Source organism: Cornus florida, unplaced genomic scaffold, assembly GCF_030987335.1.
Source record: "Cornus florida cultivar Cherokee Brave unplaced genomic scaffold, ASM3098733v1 CherokeeBrave_3.0.0_Hap2_Chr03, whole genome shotgun sequence".
Lineage (NCBI taxonomy): Eukaryota > Viridiplantae > Streptophyta > Magnoliopsida > Cornales > Cornaceae > Cornus > Cornus florida.
This window is the reverse complement of record NW_026775573.1, coordinates 58,597,626-58,604,881: the sequence shown is the minus strand read 5'-3', so window position 1 is coordinate 58,604,881 and position 7,256 is coordinate 58,597,626. Positions and strand designations below refer to the sequence as shown.

Below are 7,256 nucleotides of genomic sequence, written 5' to 3'. Positions count from 1 at the left end.
TTTTTTTTTTTTTTTTTTTTTTTTTTTTTTTTTTTTATTACAATGCACAATAACACAGGCACACAATCTATTATAATATGCAATTTTTGAATGTGTTTATTTTGTTGATGGGAAATTGATCACTAAGAAACTAAACTAAAATGTCGTCACTCTCTATAGGAAATTGATCAGTAATGGACAAATTTGTGACAAGAGGGCTGCCACAATCTCTAAGAAAAGATGATGGCTCTTCAAATACAAGTGATTTAATGATCAACCTTGAGGATCTGGCTACAGATCCTAGACTACGAACTCCGATATTGAATTACCATCCCGATGTCCGAGATCAAATTCGGAGAGCATATATACTAAAGGGTCCTTGCCAACCTAAAAAATATCATTTTCCTTATAAGAGTTATGGGCAATACTTACGACGATTCAACCCGGCATGGTTTAATGCATTTTCTATTTGGTTAGAATATAGCATAGATAAAGATGAAGCATATTGTTTATGTTGCTATCTTTTTAAACCAAAAATGAGAGAACAATCGGGTGGTGATACCTTCGTGAGTGAAGGATTTTCTAAATGGGAGAAGGGTTTGGAAAAACTACAAAGCCACGTTGGAGGTCCAAAAAGTGCCTACAACCAATGTTCGAGTATGTGCCAAGCATTAATGAAACAAAAGCAATACATTCAGTCAATTTTCTTCAAGCAATCGGAGAAGACACGAATTATAAAATGCTCCTGAAAATCATAAATTAACGGCACCTAAGATCCAAAAGGACATTGTTAATGCCATTGCATTGGAGACTCTCAATGTTATTATCGGATATATTGGTGATGCTTTTTTTTTTCTATTCTAATTGATAAATCTCGGGACGTATCAACAAAGGAGCAAATGGCTTGTGTTTTACGGTATGTGGACAAGAATGAGCATGTAGTTGAACGTTTTGTGGGTCTAGTGCATGTTTCTGATACCACTTCCATCTCACTCGAGAAGGTGATTGATGCATTATTTTCTAAACATGGGTTGAGCATTTCTAGATTACGAGGGCAAGGTTATGATAGGGCTAGTTGATGAGCGCTGAAAAGTGCGCATTTAAACCCCTTAAGCTTAGGTATTCTAGGACCTTTATCTATCTTATTTTCCCACTTTAGATTGATTTTGTATTATGTCCATTTTTAGGTACTTATCCCCAAAATAAGCTAACTTAGCTAAATAAGAGCATAATTGAAGCAATCTTGAGATGAATCAAAGAAAGGAACAAAGTAGGAGCAAAAAGAAGCAAGTGGTGGAAATTCAGCAAGTTCGATCGATCTCAGAAAATATTCGATCGATTGAAAGTTCATCGATCTCAGCATTCTAAGATGGATCCAAGCTCTTTTGTCCTTACCCAAAGATCCCACAAAGTTCGATCAATCCAACTTTATTTCGATCGATCGAAAAGATTCCATCTTATCCACTTGTACAACCCTACTTACCACATTTGTCTTTTTCCCAAAAATATCTTCAAAATATCTCAGATTTATTTTTATCCAAAAAGGCACCGCCATAGAGGATCGATCCGGCTTAAATTCGATAGATCTCAACCATGTTCGATCGATCTCACCACAAGTTAGATCGATCGAACTTCCCAAAGCTCGAGAAAATCCAATTTTCAGCTCATTAAAAGTTGTCTCATATCCAATCATTGGAAGGAATATTGGTGTACGAGCCCAGCTCATTGGGGGTGACATTTAACCTACCTATATAAGGAATATGAGCCATTCTTACAAAAGAAGAGATACATACACTAGAGACACAATTTTTCATATTCTTAGTGAGGAAGAAAAGAAGAAAGGAGGCTAGAGACACAAGCTTGGAGTCCTTCCATCAACCAAGAAGAGGAGTAATCTCTACCATGGAGTTAGCCCTTGAGGGTTGGAGGACACCATCTATGAGTGGCTAGACATCCTCTTGGGGCTAGAGTTAGCCCTAAGCATGCTTTCTACATCTTGATTTATGTATTTTTGAGGGGTATTGTATTGTGATACATGTTTTGACACTTTTATATATATAGATCTTGTTTATTCAATGATTTGTGTGGTTTAATGCTTCCAATTAATCATTTCATTCTATCCATATGTCTATGTATGCTAGAATAGATGTTCATGTGTTTATCTCTATTTCTTGTGTTATTGATGCATGTCTATGTGTATTAATGCTATAGATCTAGAGATTGTCAAGACATAGTGCTTAATGGAATGCTCTTGTGATTTATTTGATGGTTCATATTCATTTCTTGATGGATTGTGCCTCTCCCTTAGTTTAATTTCATGTCATTAGCTTAATTGTAGTGTAGTTGTAGTTTAGATGTTAAATGGGAGGACAATTCATGCTTGTTGTTTGATGTTCCATACTTATGAAAGCGAGTAGCATATATCTCTAACCTTGTGATGTGTTTGGATTGTGAGCTTAAAGAAAGGATTAATGGCTTAGTTTGATATATTGTGCTATCTACCATGTTGCTTAGACAATATATGCTTAATTTGTCATCCATGCTTGTCGAAACAACCACACACACACACTATGTTGCAATACATATTTTCCCCCTCATTAATCATTCATTAAGGGTGTAGAAAAGCTATGTTTAGTGGTGATTTCTAAATCACAAGATCTCTCTCTTACTTTCTCTCCATTACATTTAATTGCCTACTTTAGTTTAAATTGCATCTTAGTGTAATTCAACCACCAACCAATCTTTTGATCACTCGACCTACTAACCCTAATCTCGATTCCACAACCTAATATGACCCACCAATCCATTGGGATGATCCCTACTCGCCCTAACTATATTTTTAATAAAAGGTAGTAGTGGCAATTTCTAAATATAAAACTTGGCCACATTTATCATAGCCCTACACCACTATCTTCTGGTGCACAAACTTTGGTTTAGATTAATGGCAAACACCAAGTTTTTGGTGTCGCTGCCGGGGATTGATTGAAGGCAACGTCGTATTTGCGGAATCAATTAGGAATTAGTATTCTTTTGATCGTGGCTTTACTTTGTTTTCATTTTCATTTTGATTACTTATTGTGTTGGTTCTTATTTGACTAGGTGCATTGAGCTAGAAGGTGAGCAAAGGAACATTTCAAGCAAGAAGCTAAGCAAAAGCAAAGAAAAAGCTGAAATCTAAAATTTTTCAAGGCTAAAATTGAAAATTGAATTAAAGTGCTAAAGGACCCTTTGTGAGCTCTTTCTTAACTCAATCTCTAGTTAAATCGTCGGCCCATGTGGAGGCTTGTATTTCAATTCTTAAATAAATCGGGAGCCTACGTGGAGGCAATTTTATTATTTTTTGCATATTATTGATAACATGGGAGTATGGGATCATTGTATATGGAGGAAGTTTGTTGATTATTGATTTGTTGCAAAGGTGAAGTGTTTGTTCATTGCTTATTGCTTGTTGTGTTTTGTTGTGCATGCATGGTCGTAGATCATTGAAACCTACTCTTGTCCCTCTAAATTTTCATCTTGAATCCGCTGTTCAAAACACTAGGGAAAGAGGAAGTTCTAGTCAATCCATTTCATCAATGGAAGGATATAATGAGAAACATGTGGATGACCTTGGTCACATAGACCAACAAGGCATCCTCTATCCCAATGTGTATCATGATAACATGCAAGTACCATTAGGCATGCCGAGGCTATTCATTCACCCACCACAACAAGAAGGTCAAGTTCCATTGAGAATGCCAAGGTCATTCATTCACCTACCATAACAACAAGGTCAAGTTTCATTGGGAATGCCAAGGCCAATCTATGCTCCACCACCTTCCATCATTCAAGGCAATCAAGGTGCCCATGTTGCACCTCCAATTACTAATCCTCCCCTTACTTTAAGAGATCACTATGTGTCTAATGAATATAATGCACCCACATGCATTCAATTGCCACAATTTAGAGCACACCAATATGAGATCAAACCATTCAAATACTTCCTAACTATCATGGACTTCCAAGTGAAAAACCTTTCAAGCATTTAGATGAGTTTCTTGAAGTATGTTCCATCATGAGATACACGGACATGCCGGAAGAGGTCTTAAGGCTTAAAATTTTTCCATTCACCCTTAAAGATAAGGCAAAATATTGGTTTAATAATCTTAGGCCTTTTTAAATAACTTCTTGGGCAGAAATACAACAAGAGTTCTTGAAGAAGTACTATCCGGTTCTTAAGACCAATGCTATGGGAACCTCAGTTCGAGAGTTTTCATACAGGGATGGAGAAACGTTCCATGAGGCATGGGAAAGATTCAATGAATTGCTTAGGAAATGTCCACATCATGACTTACCCAAATGGCAATTAGTTCAATATTTCTTTGAGAGCTTATCGGAAAATTACAAGGGCATGGTTGATACTTCCATAGATGGCTCTTACATTGAGAGGCATGAGGATGACGTGTAGCGTCTTTATGAGAGCATGAGTGAAAAATCTTTACATCGAACTTTATCTTCCAAGAATGGTAGGAATTCAAGTGGAAGGAAGAGTGTTGGCTTACATCAAGTTGATCATTCCAATGAAATAGCCACCGAGATGAAATCCTTATCTCTAAGGTTTGATCAATTCTTGATCAACCAAAACTCTGCAAATCAAGTATCTTCCGTCCCCAACCATTCCCATCATGCATCCAATGAGACATGTATGACTTATTCAAGTGTTTTACATTCTACTTCCAATTGTCCCCATGGACATGTGCAAAGTGAGCATTATGAACAAGTCAATGTAGCTTTTGTTAATCAAGGGAACAATCCTTATGGCAATCATTATAATCCTAGTTGGAGGAATCACCCGAATTTTTCTTGGAGAAACCAAGGGGAAGGCTCAAACCCTCCCCAAGGTGGTTTTCAAGGGAAGTCTATTCCACCTCCAATGCAAAGCCAAGGTTCCCAAGGTTTTAGATCATCATTTCAATCACAAGGAAATCAATTTTCTAATTCCCATTTTCCTAATCAACTATCATATTATCAAGGAAATGCTAAGAGTCCCACTTTTGAAGAGAAAGTTTTAACCGCTCTAGGCACTCTAAGGTGAACACTGATGAGCACTGAAAAATGTGTATTTAAACCCCTTAAGCTTAGGCATTCTAGTACCTTTATCTATCTTACTTTACCGTTTTAGATTGATTTCGTATTATTTCCTTTTTTAGGCACTTATCCCCGAAAATAAGCTAACTCAGCTAAATAAGAGCTTAATTGAAGCAATTTTGGGATTAAACAAAGAAATTAGCAAAGTGGAGAAAGAAGGAAGCAAATGAAGCCAAAGGTGGGAAGCAGCAAAGTTCGATCGATCCAAGTTCAAGGTTCAATTGATCAAACAATGATTAATCTCAGCACTTCAAGATAGATCCAAGCCTTGACCCAAAAGCATAAAGTTCCAAAAGTTCGATTGATCCAACACCATCCTTCGATCGATCGAACACTTTTGTCCTTATTCAAATGATTGATTATATCCACAACTGTACCACCCACTAACCACTTTTGTCCTTTTCCCATAAATATCTCCCATAAATATCTCAGATTTGTCTTCTTTCCGAAAAGCTCAGCCAGTTGGATCGATCCAGCCAAAGTTTGATCGATCTCACTTACTTTCGATCGATCCAAGTTCAAGGTTCGATCGATCGAACTTCCTCCAGTGCGAAAAAAGTTAAAATTCCACCTCATTGAAAGTTGCCCTTTATCCAATCATTAGGGATTATTGTATACACGACCCCAGCTCATTTTGGGTGTCATTTTGACCTACCTATATAAGGATAAGGATTGTTTTTTACAAAGGAGCCAACATTATTTTCATATCATCTCTTGAAGAGGAAGCTTAGAGGAAGAGGAAGCTAGAGACACCATTGGAGACTCTTCATCAACAAGGAGTAGATTTTAACCATGGAATTAGCCCTTAAGGGTTGGAGCATCATCATCATGAGTGGCTAGACATCCTCTTGGGGCTAAAGTTAGCCCCAAGCATGCTTTCTATATCTTAATCTTGTGTATTATTGATGGATTATTGTTGTAATTAATGTTTTGACACTTTTATACATATAGATCTTGTATATTCAATGATTTATGTGGTTTAATGCTTTCAATCAATTATTTCATTCTATCCATATGTCTATGTATGCTCGAATAGATGTTCATGTGTTTACCTCTATTTCTTGTGTAATTGATGCATGTCTATGTGTATTAATGCTATGGATTTAGGGATTGTCAAAATATTATGCTTAAAATAATGCTCCTGTGATTTTCTAGATGGTCCATGCTCACTTCTTGATGGATTATGCCTCTCCCTTAGCTTAGTTAGTTTAATTTCATGTCATTAGTTTAATTATAGTGTAGTGATAGCATAGTTGTTAGATGAGAGGACAATCCATGCTAGTTGTTTGATGTTCTATACTTTTGAATGCAAGTAGCATATGTCTCTAACCTTGTGGTATATTTGGCTTATGAGCTTAATGAAAGAATTAATGACTTGCTAAATATGTTGTGCTTTTTACATGCTATTTAGACAATATATACTTAATTGCTAGATATATTGTGCTTTTCACATGTTGATTAGACAATGTATGCTTAATTGATCACCCTTGCTAATTGAATCAACCAAGCACACACTCACAAATTTTCAACACACTTTACCCTCATTAGTCACTAGTTAGAAGTGTAAAAAAGCATTGCTTGGTGGTGACCTCTAAATCCCAAGATCTCTCTCTCTCTCTTGCTTACTCTTTGTTACATTTAATTACTTAGTTTAATTTAATTGCTCTCTAGTTTACTTACCTAACCAACTATTTGTTTGATCACTCGACCTACTAACCCTAGTTGCATTTTCACATTCAAGTACGACTCCAATCCCTTGGGATGACCCCTTCTCACTCATACTACATAGTATAGGTGTTAAGCAGTTTATAAATTTAAGTATGATGCCCACTTGACACTATTCTCCAAACTTAAAGCATTGTGCATTATTTTGTGCACACGTTCGGGGTAAGCATCATAGTTTTTGGCGCCGTTGCCGAGGATTAGGCGACGTTGTATTTGTGGAATCAATTAGGAATTAGCACTTTTTTGATCGTGTCTTTACTTTGTTTTTCCTTTAGATTATTTATTGTGTTTGTTCATCTTTGACAAGGAGTATTGAGGTAGGAGGCAAGCAAAGGAGCCATCAAGTAAAGGAGCTAGGCAAGTAAGGAAAAGTGCTAAAAATAATTAAAAATTTGCTAAGCTAAGCTTTAAATTTGGAGTTGAAG

At 36.4% G+C, this 7,256-nt stretch overlaps 1 pseudogene; it reads right to left on the bottom strand.

Annotated features, from left to right (window-relative positions):
* Nucleotides 1-4,212: 4,212 nt before the first annotated feature.
* LOC132301851 (small nucleolar RNA R71) lies at nt 4,213-4,311 on the bottom strand (annotated as a pseudogene).
* Between the last annotated feature and the right edge of the window lie 2,945 nt (nt 4,312-7,256).